This window comes from Crassostrea angulata, chromosome 3, assembly GCF_025612915.1.
Source record: "Crassostrea angulata isolate pt1a10 chromosome 3, ASM2561291v2, whole genome shotgun sequence".
NCBI lineage: Eukaryota > Metazoa > Mollusca > Bivalvia > Ostreida > Ostreidae > Magallana > Magallana angulata.
In genome coordinates this window covers 31,167,600-31,183,364 of record NC_069113.1, presented here as the reverse complement: position 1 = coordinate 31,183,364, position 15,765 = coordinate 31,167,600, and positions in this window count along the sequence as shown.

The window sequence follows — 15,765 nt, the reverse complement described above, 5'->3', positions numbered from 1 at the left end:
TGATAAGAGCTGCCATGTAGTGCTTGGTCTATTCTTGTAAAATTATCAAAGTAATGAGTTCCTTGAAGGAAAAGATGGAAAGAGTGAAAGAAAGGGGAAAAGATAAAATCTTCATCAGAGGTAAAATGTCAAGGCCTTCTTTTCCTACTTCTATGAAGCCCCCAAGGAATAGCAATCCTTTGATGGAGGTGACTTTGGCTAAAAATATTGATGTTGTATAATTAATCAACAACGGCCAAGGTTGGTCTTTACATTAGTGATACACCGAGAAATATCCTGTTCCGCGAGAAGATACAGGATTAAAAGCCCCCTCTCTCTCTCTCTCTCTCTCTCTCTCGTTTCCTTTATTTTATAGTGATTTGCAAGCGATATATAGTTACTGAGAACACCTTAGACAGAGAGAGAGAGAGAGAGAGAGAGAGAGAGAGAGAGAGAGAGAGAGAGAGAGAGAGAGAAAGTATACTTAGGTTTGGTTTTGTGGTTATCACAATGTCAATCGTTAGAAAAGTATTTCATTTACGAAGAAACTCCAGAAAACAGACTGCAACACATCACATTTGATAAATGACGATATGTATCAAAATATGCTGATGCATTGCATTGGTATTTTATTTTTTTTTAAATTGTTGTAGAAGTTGTAGAATTGCATTAAACTGGTTGGATAGGGATTCTATTTTGTCGAATAGTCGTTTTACACAATGGGATTTTAAAATTAAAATTGATATATTAGTATTTTTCTTACATAAAACTGTTCGTGAATATCTGAATATCTGAATTTTCTGATCCTATAATAATAATAATAATAAATAGTTTATTTCCAATTTTGGGCACAGAATTCATATCTAGCTCTTTCAAATCGTAAGTCATGTGCACTTATTCTGAATCTACAAAGTATTTTTCTTATATTATGAGATTGGATAAACATATATGATTCCATTGTAAAATTTTCTTTATACAAAAAGTAAGTATCAAGTTTTCCAGAGTTTAAGCCCTCTTCACGTTTTAATGTCCAGTAATTTAAAAAAGTTTTCTTAAATTTTTCTTAACTTGTTGTTTAAAACATGTTGTTTTGTACTTTTTACATATAGAGAGTGAAATGTTAAATTTCTTACTAAAATAGACTAAGCTTTTGTACCAAGAGGTAACATTGGATAGACTAAGATTAATAGTTTCTTTATACGCATGGTGAAGCAGGGAAGATTCTTCACATAATTCTAATCTATGCCAGTATAATAAGATGCTTTGAATCAATGAAAAATACAGAGGATATCGTCCTAATTCAGAGATAATTGCAATATTTGTGCTTTTTTTCCCAGCTCCTAATATATATTTACAAAATTTGATATTTAAGTTTTCCATTTCCCAAGTTTTAAAGGTATCATATAAATGTTTGTCTTTTTCTTGTATGCGTGATGTAAGGGTTCATGCGCGGATCCAGAAAATTTTTCCAGGGGGGGTCCGAAGGATAATTGTGTTTGCCATGGGGGGTCCGAGGCATATTTTCGCGATAATTTTACTATGTAAATTTAATAAATTTTCATTTTCCAGGGGGGGTCGGGACCCCCCCGACCCCCCCTCTAGATCCGCGCATGGGGTTCCCCAAATTTCACAGCCATATAATGCAATAGGTTTTATCATATGATCAAAGAGATGTAAAAATGTCTTGATAGGGGGTTGGGTAGAGTTTAGGTCTTTAAATAGTTTGAAAGAGGCCTTGAGGGCTTTATTATATAGATCAGATCTTGCTTCTTTAAATGAGCCACGTGAGGACATGATTATACCTAAATATTTATATTTGTTAACACATTCTAAGTGTGAATTTTCAAGAGTGAACTTCTCGTTAATAAGGTGACCACTTTTGTTGAAAATGACAAATTTAGTCTTGCTTGCATTAATTTCTAAGCACCAGTCTTTGCAGTATTTTTCAAGTATATCTAGTTTGTTTTGCAATCCTTTGTGGTCATCTGATAATAATACTAGGTCATCAGCAGATAGCAGTGAATTAATGTTCTTTCCAGATAGTTGACAGATCTTATACTTTCTTCATCAAGCAATTTTGAAAAATCATTTAAAAATATCTTTAAAATGTTTGGGCTTATGACATCTCCCTGTCGAACTCCTATTTCTGGTCTATATGGGGGAGTTAATTTGTTACCTACTTTTACATAATTGTTGCTTTGTCTTTACATATTACACAATATATTGAAGAAAGGACCATTTATATTTAACTGGTAAAGTTTAAGTTTAATGCCTTCATGTATAACTGTATCGAAGGCTTTACGAAAATCTACATATACAGGTGCATAATTGTCATTTATAAATGCTCGTAATTTGGTCGCCTTCTGTGAAATATGTCAATCAAAGTTTTGCATCGAAGGAGAAAGTTGTCCTTGTTTTTCAATCGATGAGGATTACATAAAAAGATATCTTAACTCTCTTAACTCTTTTTACGCTTTAGATATTTTGCTAACCAAAAATAGACATGATTGATACAGATAAAAAATATTTAAACGCTACGATTATGTTTAATAAATCAAAACAATATTTATTTCTACATTTCTAGGTACAGATATGTCGTATACCACGGTCCCACGTCTTGGGGCCCTATAGAAATAAAGTATTATAGCAATAAAAACAGAAATAAAAACCAAATTGAAATATGCAGACTTCCTGGATAATATCGTTTAATTGGTAAATTAGTAGCGGGATGTTTTGAGGGAGAACAGTCAAATTACTTGTTTTTTCAATAATACTAATGTTAACACCTTGCTAATGTTTCATAACTATATTAGGTGTGTTTTATTTCATTTGCCTGTATTTTACAACTTGTATGCGAGGGTTTTTCATCTCTTACATCGATTAGACTTCATAAAAATATCTGCGAAATGGATTTGATCTTTTACGTAAATGATGCAGATACTTGACAGCTAACTCTCTCTCTCTCTCTCTCTCTCTCTCTCTCTCTCTCTCTCTCTCTCTCTCTGTGCATGTGTGTGATATGATGAATGATGTTTATATCTTAATACAAATAAAAATGTTTATTTTTCTGAAACATACAAATTGTTTCATCTTTTACTTCCTGTTGCCACTCTCAGCCCGCATTTCTTACTAACTTGACATTTTTCAGCTCTTGTAAGGAAATAAACCAAGACGCCAAATTTAGCAACCATCCATTAAATCTTTATTTATGGTGAGCAGGAATGGGACCAGTGCGTTTCTGCACGCGAACGATCGGCGGACAAATGTTCTGTTCCGTTTCGGCTACGTCATTACTCTATTGCGTGACTACTGTGCAAATGGAATTGGATACCGAATGGTTTTCTTTGCTGCAACTTAATGTACAATACGTATTTTTCAGAGAATCTTCTAGAGATTACAACTAGACTTTTGTATGTACACTGCATGCAATTCCTAATTTAGATTTTTTAGGCTTGGAAAATGTCACGAAACCCATCAAAATTCTTTCAAGAAGAGAAAGTCTACTATGCATTAGAAATTCAATATTTATAAAAAAAAATGTCTATATGGTTTTAAAAGCATATAAAAAAAGTCCTGTTTTCAGCAATCAATCGTAAAGAGCTTTAAAAAAAAACCTTCGTTGTTCACGTTGTTCTTCGTTGTTCACGTTGTGGTAGCGAGTGAGCTTTGTGTGTTTGAATATTATTCTAATGTACACTGCGCATGGGTTACAAAACATTCAATTTGGCTCGAGCGTCTCACAATGAATTCACGATAAGCGGTATGAAATTAATAAATAATTTTCATGGTCAAAGTTAATTTGTTATTGAAAACATTGGCTGCAGACTAGAAAAATAAACCGCCAATTCATAGCAAGGAAGATCTATCGGAAAGTAACGCCATTTGAAGACATTCAGTCATGTTTTTTTTTCACATCAAAACCGCTTCTCTATATAAAAACCAATCACAATGGTTAAATGCCTCTGATTTAAAAACGATTCATGTCATATAGCAGTACAAAATCAAAGCCAGAATTCTTGCACAAAATCCGAACATTTATGTAATACCACAATTGCCATCCGTATGGTGAATGCTTTCAGGGTTTAACCACTTCGGTTCCCATTTGTTGGATTTTCTTGAAATGTTTTGTGTGGTTGCTTCTTTTACTTTATGAATAACAAGTCGGTTTAATTGGCTGGATAAATATAGCACTGCCAGAGGTTTTGTTGTCTCTGATTTTGAATGACCGAGCAGGGGGGTAGATATGACGTAAGGAGACAATATAGGATAATTCTCCTCTGTACATGAAGGTCGTTAATGTCCTAAAGTGCATAAAATCACGATTCTTTGTGGATATGAAACTTATTAATAACTAAGAGAGAGAGAGAGAGAGAGAGAGAGAGAGAGAGACATAGAGAGATAGAGAGAGAGAGCATGCATGCTGTATCCGTTATTGTAACTAATTTTATACCCGTATTTTGACCTCTCTCCAGTGACTGTCTATGTATAGAGCACTATCCGTCATTGCTGCTGAGGTTATGGTTTTTGCTTTTCCATCTTTTCCTTCCTTCTAGAATTTTTGATTTTATTAGTAGTAAATGGATCCAGTTAAAACTCGTCAAAACTAGTTGAATTGGATAAATCAATTGCATGACATGACCAAATATGATAAAGCATTAAACGTTTCAAGTACATGTTCTCGCTCCTCCAAACCTATGCTATTTATCGCATCAATACTCTATTTACATGAATAAGTTTACCAACAAGATTTACCTAATTCACCTTGAAATTTTAAATATGATATTTACAGTCATAAACTGTTATTAAAGAAGAGATATTACTGATATTTAAACTTTAAAATTTGAATATTTTCAAAATATTTGTACAAGTACTTCCGTAATTTTACAGATTTATATATTCAGAAATGGCCAAGACGATTCATTTTTATTCAATGAGATACAGAATAGACTAAATAATACGTCGTTACTATGTTTTGAAAATAAAACTGTGTTTACAATGCCTGCAACATTGAAACCTGTATGAAAATAAATAAATAAATATACAAATAAATAAATGATCAAAATAAAGCATGAGTTTGTTCTTGACCATTTTAAAACTATATTTATCTCATTTTAAAAAATGTTTTGTATTTAAATATTATAAAATTATATAAATGTTTAGTCTAAAATGTTTAGAACTTTTCTTAACTTCATACATGCAAAAGTTTATTGGTAAAAAATATCTATAAATGTAAGGTAAATCTAAGAGTATAAGGAAATATCAATCACATTACATTGACTTTTACACATACTAAGTTATATATGCTACATGGAAATGGTAATATTGTCATGTTGTAAATTCTGAATTAACTGGGTGGGTGTAAACACAAAATTTTTACGTCATGACATTACATGTATTTCTAGTTAAAAAATGTTTTGCTAGCGCTCTTCATGACTTACAGAGACCTTGGTCACTCAAAATAGCAATGCTTGTAACGTGATTTTTTAAATAAGATATCATCATCATGAATGATCCATCAGTAATTGTATATTTTGTTATTGCATATATTTTAAAGTATTATCTTAACGTTAAATATGTAGTTGAGGTAAGATTACATGTATTTCGTGGCCAAAATATTGCCTTTGAAACGGGTCATTATCTCCAAAAAAAAAAAATGTTCTCAGAGATATGTTTTATTTCCAAGCTTATAATTATGAGAACAAAATTGCAGTCTCTGCTTTTATCATTTATACATAAATGCGTGGTTCAAGCAAATATCAATTATATTTACACATTAGAATGGCAGATTCCAGAAATTCTGCACCATTTATGCACTTCTGTCGTTAGTATAGACGGTATTATTTTAAAGTACTCAAAAGCGCATGTTGCAGATGATATGCACTATCAATTTTATAATTAAAGTATTCCAGTTTTTCTCTCATCTCACCTATGCCATAAAGCCCCACAATCACTACACATTAAGATTTTATGTTCTTTAGGAGTAGATCCTTCTAAAGATATCCATGCCTTTGATACAGTCAGGTGATGTAAAAAAAAAAAATAAATGAAAAGTCCAATACATTTTGAAAGAAAACAGTTAACTGATTATATCGTTTGTGCAAACTTTGTTGAATTTAGTTCGACATGTTTACCAATGCTATGTTATTCTTCATAGCCAATTAGCTACCACATACTGTATACCGGTGCATTTAAAACGAGAAAGGAAGTGACGCAGTGGACTGCGTGATTAGCGATCATTTTCATATCATCAAAAACATTTGATAGACATCTGAAGAAAATATCAGGCGAGACAATGTGACAGAGCTCGTCAGTTTATACCTCTGCAAATCATGAAAACCAAAATTTCCATTATTCCATGCTTAACGTAAAGTGCAACAAAGGAGAAGTGCACATTCATCAAAGTCATATGGTTCTTCAAAATTTGTTTATGTATAGAAGCGAGGATAGACATTATGTAGAGGTGTTATATTTCCTGCGTACTGAATAAATCTTCCCATTTCGCATTACTTCTTAAAATGGTTGGCATTATCGTCTTTCAATCGTCTGCAAAAGCGCTGACGTTTCGCTGCCACAGAATAGCAAAAAGTTAGCAGAGCTTCAGATCATAATTATGTATAAATGTCAAGGAGACAATGAATTTTAAAATAAAAACACTATATATTAGTTGTGAGCGGTTTATGACTTTAAAACTCAAGATTCTTACAAATCTAGAGTTGTTCCACAGCTTCTGTTGTCATAATTCCACATTTATTTAGTTAACTAAAGAAGCAGTAGCAACAGTAGTATTGATTCATTGAGTAGTATAAGTAAAGTGTAGCTGTAGTAGGTACTTTTGCTTTGTATTATTTAAAAACGTAACTTCCAACCCATTAACCCTTTTTGAAAAATTACTTTTTGCTTCAGGAATCAGTGTTGCAGGCATTGTAAGTACTAGCTTCGCTGTTGTTATTTCTAATGGGGTAACATCTTTTATTGCCATTATGACAATGATAACTACATAATAAGTATATTGATTAGGCTCTTTGAAATGTTGGACCATTTTAAATATCTAATCTTTTTATCTTTATCGATACTAGTAACAAAATGATTGCTATGAAATTAATTTCTTTCAAAATTATATTTAAATAGAAAAAGTAAAGCCATCAGATATGATAATCCTTATTTTGGATTAGACAAATACATTAACATTTGGCATTTCGATTTCATGTAAGTTTGAGGTTTATATCAAACACGTCTGTTTAACAGAATATCCAAATATATTCACGAAAGTCAATTTTGAATGGAGATAGATGTGCCTCGCACCACAACAATTCTATCTTTTTATTGTATCTTATTGTTTAATTATGTTAATGGCGACATTCTGATGCTATAAACGACTCCGTCTACGATGATACTGCCTACAAAGGTAAAAAATAAAACTTTGTTATAGAAAACATTCAACGATATATTGACATATTATGCTCTGATTACTGTATCTTGTTAAATATTTATTTGTTAAGCACTAAGATATGAAGCATTTGCCTTTCCTTTAAGAAATGTAACTATACACTATGAGATTAACAATTTTCTCATTGCTTGAACGTAGATTTATAAAATGTTTCATTCTAATATGATTTGGAATGAAAAGAGGAAAAATGTCCCTTATTCCTAATCAAAATATTTCTTCCATACAAAACATTTTTATAAGATATCTCAACCTGTCCTTTTAGAGATTTTTAAAATAATTAAAATGTCAATAACTTTAGTTTATGGTACCCTAGAACATTCGCACATATTTTACAATCAACTTCTGTATTTAAAAGAGTCGTTCATACAAATTATTTGTCGGAAGGATATATAATATCGAAATTCTAATCAAAGTTATGGGGTTTTTTTTCAAATCAATTTAAAATCTTCGGAATAGTTATCTAAAAATAGCTGAAATTTGGTACAACTGGTAAACTTAAGCGGTCATTATTGCGCAGATTCCAGACAAAAATGTTTCAAACAAGATATGTCAACGTCGATCTTAGCCAATGTATTTTGTAAGCCCATAAGCAATACATGCCTTATCACGAGTCTTGCTATGGATTTTCTTCAGAATGTCTAGCTATCGTTATTAAGCATAATTATCTTAAGGAGAAAAAATGTGAATCGATTAGACGTTAAAACAGGTCTGCCTTAAATTGTATAGACCCCTTTTTATGTCATCTTTGTATCAATTCCTCAAAGGGACATAAAGCTTAGCTAACTGTCGCATTTTCTTTCTTAAAACTGGCTTCTGGAAGTATAAATAAAAACAAGTGTGCACTGATTGCTTTGACATGAAAGATAAAAAATGTCGCGTGTCAACGTATAAAAAAAACAGCACACTTTTGGTGAAGCCATGCTTCCAGACCTAATATCCGTCATCTTGGCGACGTTTGAATTACACAATCATATTTATACACCCCCGTCCTATTAAAAACCACTCATTTAATAAATCATGTCATCATATTTTAAAAAATAGAAATTTCTTGAAGATATTTTTTTATCATGAAGATCCGTCTAATGGCTATCGTTTTCTTCTTATTTGAATAAAGTCAGTATATGTTGAAGCATTTGAAATATTCATAAAGCAAACTATACGATTTTGGTGTGTACTTTGCGAAGGACAGTTTTGCATCCTTAAACATTTGAATTTGATATATGGTAAAGATTTCCAGTTAACAAAAAGCTATTCGGCAACATCGCTAGCTTCTGGAGTAACTATTCTCTTAAAAGTCATATTCCTGTTACAGTTTACACGTAACTAATTAAGTTTAAAAGTTGTTATACACTGTGCAAATGAAGAGTAACATTTTAAGTAATGTTAATTCTTCATGAGAAACCTCATTTAGTCTGCTGAAAATAAAGATATCATAAAGAAACTGCAACATGATTAAGAATTTAAACCAAGTCTTGTTGTTTTCACAAAAACCCATCTTTCCTGTGTCACCCGTTCTGGACCATCAAGAAGAAAATGCATAGCTTTCGAGTTTTACATCCTCACATATTATGGACAAAGAGGTTAGTGCCTTGTCACCTACGGTATATGCCTGTATTATTCTTTTAAATTTCACACAAATCTACAATGCACACTTACAAGTCGTGGGTTTTTAAGTCTCACAATAAAATTATATCATACCAGTTAGCACTTGTTTACTTATATCAAATAAATAACATTGTCAAACCAATGAGAAATAAACAATCAAGTCAAAACTCTCTAGGAAGAAAGATTTATCAAGAAAAGGTTAGAAACACAATATAGGCTACAGTTTCCATAAAAGTAAATCATTACTTATTCACAAAATATTTCGTAAAACATTATGTTCACATCAAATCAACTGCTCCTTCTGAAATTCTTAATAGCAATGACAAAGAGAATTTGATAAATAAACGGTCCATATCATATAACAGTGCAAGATCAAAGCCCGAATCAACACCATTTATGCAATAACACAATTGTCATCCACATGGCGAATACATTCAGGATTTAACTACCTCGATTCGCATTTGTTGGATTTTCTTTAATCGTTCGTGTTATGTTTTTGTGGTCTTTATGAATGACAAGTCGGCTTTATTGGTCGGATAAATATAACACTGCCAGAGGTTTAGTTGTTTCTGGTTTTGAATGACCGGGCGGGGTAGATATGACGTAATTAGACAACATATGACAACTTCTTGCTATCTGTTACGTTTGTTAATATCCCTAAGTGTATGATACCATTCTTTGATAATACATATATGATACTGGATCTTGATCTCAAACTTATATTTAACTTTTGATAACCAGGAACAACTTCCAATGTTTAAAATATCATCAGTTATTCAGGCGAGGTTACTGTGGTTTCATAAATATACATTTGATTATACAAGTCGACCATACAACGATATCTATGAAAATTGGTATTCTACGAATATTGATGAAACCATTGTATGATATTAGCTCCTTTTACTTCTTCCTAGACAACGTGTGTTTTCAAACGAATGTACAAAAGTCATTAGCTGAAGACTGTTTTCTTAGATATCCTGGATCTTTGGATGCTAGTAGATATGTTACCCCATATACCGAAACTGGCATTAGATGAATAATTAAATAAATGTATGAAAACACCTTCTTACAGAATGATATTCCGTTTGTTTTTAAAATCAAATGCAAAACTGTCTGCTTTGCCTGCAATGGACAATAAATCAAGTATCAAAGAACATTCTTTCGTGCAACTCCTCTTTCTCAACTGACTTTTCGTATACATGGTGTTATTGTATAACAAAGACTGTACAACGTCCCCAAATATCCGTTTTGCTCAGCGTATGGATCTTTCTGGCTTATATGTGCCTGTTATTCAAAGCTTCTAGCTTCTCAAAATAGCAACGCATGTCGTGTAAATTGTCTAATTAAGACAACAGTATGATGTTATGGAAAATATGAACGTGGAAATCGCAGCGATTCATCATTGATAATATTTGTATATTTCGTTCAACTCAAATAATCATGACAATTTCTGGAAGTCATAAAGTTTACAGTATCTCGTGAACCCGAAATTACTTCAGAAACAAGTCATCATCTCCTGGAACTAAAATCGTGTCATTTTAACGTTAAATGTAAATATTAATGATTAAAATGTATTTAGGCGGGTAGTGAAACCATGCAGTTGACCTTTTAAAAATCTTTTTTACACAAACTCGAGGTGAAATAATTAGATTAATACCACATTTGCATATAAAATGACAAAAATGCCAGTATTTCTACACATGTTGTGCACTTATATCATTGGCAACGTCCATATGTTTTAAAAGTACACCAAAAAGCTTGCTGCAAACAATGCTCTGTCAATTTTATGTAGTATTCCTCGGTTATTGATGTTTAATGCTCTCTTATCCTTGCAATAAAGCCTCACAATGATTAGACATTACGATTTTATGTTCTTTGAAAAACAATCTTTCTTGCTATAAAACAGTTGTCTAGAAACAGTTGTGTTCAATTCCCCGGAGAGATTTGAATAATAAAGGCATAACAATACAAAAGTGCATTAATTTTGATTTGAAACTGAAATGTTAGTTCTTCAGGTGCAAGCATAGTGAAGTTTAAGTCTTAGAAAGTCCTGTTGAGGCGGAATAACAGCATGATTGGCTGTCGAACAGAATGTGAGAACACTTTAAACAGTATAAGATAGTCATTTGAAAAATCTAATTTTGTTGCATAGAAAGTGTGGGTTGCTGATATTTATATGGTTTATTTATAAATACTAACGACTAGCTATACCTATACTACTATACTAAAATAATAGACTCGAAATTTTTAGCTTTAATACCGATAAATCGGAAGAGTACTGTCTTTTGTTTGATATAATTCAAACATCATTGGTGCTTGAAGATTACCAATTTGTTTTTATTTTTTCTCAATGAAGCTTCGTTAATTAATAATTAACGAAAATTCCTAAAAAAAATTCCGGAAATCATCTGAATTTTTGGGATTTTACCATCTTGCGAATGCGCATTACATTGAAGCTAAATCACGGGAGGCTCCTTATTTTATGTTTCCACAATATCCCATTTGCATGGATAAACTTGGAAACGATAAAACAAATGTGTGGTAATTTTCATTGGAAATTTTTTTCTGTTCATCAAAGAAATATGGGAGATAGCTCTAAGACAGTGCATTAACTATAACAAATCCCGAGAATTTCTGCAATTATAGAATTAAACTTTTCGTAGAAAGGTATTTACAGCTTCAAAACGGTTTGTTTTGAACAATTTGACTGTTATTTTCAATGCAACTTAATTAATTTACTCCAAAATCGTTTTGGAGCGATTCTACAATTTTCTGCTACATTACAGTTCAACTCAGTAGAGTGTAGTGAAATTAATAGCATTATTGTAGGCTTGAAGTTTGGTTATGCAAATGTCAACAATATACGGTGTTTCGATGTATCTATCATATGCAATGTCAACCCCTGTACGCACGGGTCAAAGTCTAGTAGAATTGAAAGATATTCAAGCGCTAAACAATATCTACTACTTAAAAAAAAACACAAACCACGAAACTACCTCGCCGTAATTGATGGGGATAAAAAGAAGCTGGTGTTTACTTTGTTTCTATAGAGGCGGCTACTAGACCAACATTTGAATCCGCCGTTGGGTGTGGAATGTTGAAGGTCCGGGGTTTATATCATAAATCATTGCTCTTTGGCTAGCAAACCCTAATGTCTGAATTGTCTTATCTAACAAAACGTTCAAACAAGCAAATCACGTATATTGCTTTTTTAACATGAAACTTGATATAAAATAACAATAATTTAATTCTAAGCCAAACAATTTATTAATCTCGTTTTATACAGTGTTATTCGTATCTTCAATAAATGTTAAAATAAATGTATTCTATTTTCCTAAACTAAGTACCAATCTACTGGTACATTTAACACGAAAAAGGAATTCAGTGACGCAATGAGTGATGCGATCTGCATAATTATATTTTTCTTTTCACATTTTGTCTCATCTTTTAAAACATACATATTACATAAGCAACTAAAGAAAATACTATCAAGCAAGATAATATGACAGCTCGTCGGCTTATTTCTTTTGTGATTTATGAAAACCAAAGTTTCCATTAGTCATTTTCACAAGCAAAGTACAACAAATGAAGGCAAGTACGTCCATCAAAGTCATTTAGTTCTAAAACAAGTATTCATGTAATGTATTTATAAAAGCGATCAAGGATAGACATAATATGGAGGTGTTATATTTCCTGCGAACTGAGGACGTTTTCCTCTGTTGCATTACTTCCTTAAATGGGTGGCATTATCGCCTCTCAATCGTCTATAAAACGTCGTCATTGAGCTGCCTCAGAATAACATACTGACCTTAATTGACCTTAACTGAACTGAAACCAAGTTAGTGGAGCACTGTTTATCGATTGTATATGATGTAAAAAAGATTATGATTTGAGAGAAAATTGGGTTATGAGAGAGTCTGGGTTAAACATACCCCAATTTTTCTTATAAATTTAGACTTCGTTAGAAGCACCTTTGTTTCCGGAATACTGAGAAGGAAAAAGTGAAGAATTAGTGGTGATAAAACACTGCCATGCGTTCATTTCATACCATTTAATTGTAGCAGTTGTAGAGAAATTAATAGTACAGCATATACTTATACCAACAGAATCGGTTGTACTCGATATTCTTGCCTTGTATTATCATTTGTCAGAGTAAATGTACTGTGGTTTCATTAATTTTCAAGGGCATCAATTTTCGAGGATAAAGTGAAATTCACAGTTTTAAGGATACGTAAATTCGTGGCCAATGACCATACCAATACAAAATGTTGATAGAAATTGCACTTCAGTTAACACTTAATTTCGTGGATCAACTAAATAACGAAATCAACGAAAATTGGTATTCAGCGAATATCGATGAAACCACAGTAGTTGTAGCAGTTGTAGAGAAATTAATAGTACAGCATATAATTATACCAACAGAATCAGTTGTACTCGATATTCTTGCCTTGTATTATCATTTGTCAGAGTAAATGTATAATATAAGACTCACTTTTGACTTGCATTCAATATTTTGACCCCTCACTCCAAAAAGAACTGAAAGTCCCCAAAAAGTACAATTAAAGATCAGTGTTGTGTATGTTAGAACACATGTACTTAATTGTACATAATGCTTCGGTGTTATTAATTCTAAAGTAGATCACATCCTAAGTCTTTATTTGCCATTATTGGCAATAATAATCACATAATTCACGGGTGTTGATTGGCCTCTTTGAAACGTTTGACTATCAAAAAGATTTAATCATTACTATCTTTGTCGTATCGATTACATAATGTCTGCAATAGCATTGATTTTTTTTAACAGAATTGTATTTAATGGAGAACTCAAAACAGACAGCGATCCATATTTTTAGATTATACAAATACGATAACATTAGCCATTTCGACGAAATGTCAGTTTGAAGTTCAGATTAAATCCGTCTGTCTTGTAGAATATTCAAATATTCACAAAGGTCATTTTTTGGCATGCAAATACATGTGACTGTATCTATAGCCTCATGTTGTATATTCCAGTTCAAGCATTCAGATAGTGAAATTCTGACGCAGTTACGAGAATTTTACATACTGCTGATTATAAATCAATGTTATTAAAGGTATTTAACGATGTATCAACATATTATATAATACATTGATAACGTTATCAACATTATTTAAATGAATCTCTTTATTCCATTGTACGTGTTTGGTACGGATTTACCTATAATCAGAATGTTTGAAACTATAAAGTGATGTACTCTAATAGCAAACAATAAATAGTCAATTTTCCGAGAATAAAGAAGAGAAAATGTACTTTCTATCAAAACAATTATTTCACTTGAGATATGAAACAAAAAGATCTCAATTTTGGTCACGAAGAGATTCTATAAATCAGTAATAAAATATAGACGTCAAGTTTATGACCCTATACTAGGCACTTTAATGAGAACTTTCTCATATATTTTACCCTCAACGATTTTGAATAAATGTAACGTAATTTTATTTATTATGTTTTATTTATAACCGAACTCAAATCAAATACTTTTAAAAGAGCTTAAATATAAATAAGAGTCGGTATCGATGATGTCAGCTCTAATATTTTCTGACGTTAACAAATATTAATATATTCTTTTTACCAAGGTATGGTATAGCCGATGCTTTCATTAGCCAATCCTTGAAACCAACAAATGATTCATGCCTTCTCAGAAGTCTTGCTTCGGATCTCCTTCAGAATGTCTAGCTAGCTTTATAAAGCATATCTAAAGGAGAAACAATAATGTGAATCGATGGGACGTTAAAAGATTTTTTTTTTTAAATTGTTGATGACATCTTTGTATCAATTCCTCAAAGAAACGTAGAGTCAGGCTAAATGTCGCATTTTCTTTCTTAAATATTGCTTCTGGAAGTAAAAACAAAAACAGAATGCAATGATTGCTTTGACATGAAAGATAAAATAATCTCGTGTCACGTACCAAGAAGCCAGAAAACATCTTCGATTTTCTTTTTTCGGTCCATGCATCTAGCCCCAATACCCGTCATCTTGGCGACGTTTGAAATTAAAGAATCATATTCATGCAAAAAAAAAAATTTTTTAAAATGAAAACCTCACTTTTTTTAATGTCATCATGGGTACAAGAGGCACAAGGGCAACATAGCTACAAAGCTATAAGTATATTTAATTCTAAAATGAAATTTTAGAATATCTGATTAATTTTTTTCTTCATATGGGTGGGTTTAAAAAAAGAATCTACATGCACTATTCACATGTATTAAGTCATAACATGAACTGTAGCATTAAAGATCTTGAGAAGAAGACAAGTTTAAAGGTTTCCTGGTGTATTTCTATGTTGACTTTAGTTTAGTATTTCTCTTAGGACCCTCATTTTTTGGTCTAGTCGGAAAAAGGTGACACGTTTCGAACAATTCAAAATTTAACAATAAAAATAAACTCTACTGCAGTTGCTCGTAATATTTATTAAAAAATATACCCCCCATATTTTCACACTTTTTTTTATCATCGACTCGATATTTTTTTTCTTTACAGAGAAATTGGGCGCACAAGAATGAGGAATCATCGAAAGAAATCATTTTGGATTTAAATGTATATAACCTCGAAATACTGTACAGGTTTTAACAAAAATTGATAACTCAAACTATATTATGTTGAGTTGACGTACATGTCTATTCCGACTAACACAAAAAACCTTTAAAAGGACAATAAGGGATAAACCGATAAATACTAGTAGTTATACTGGAAA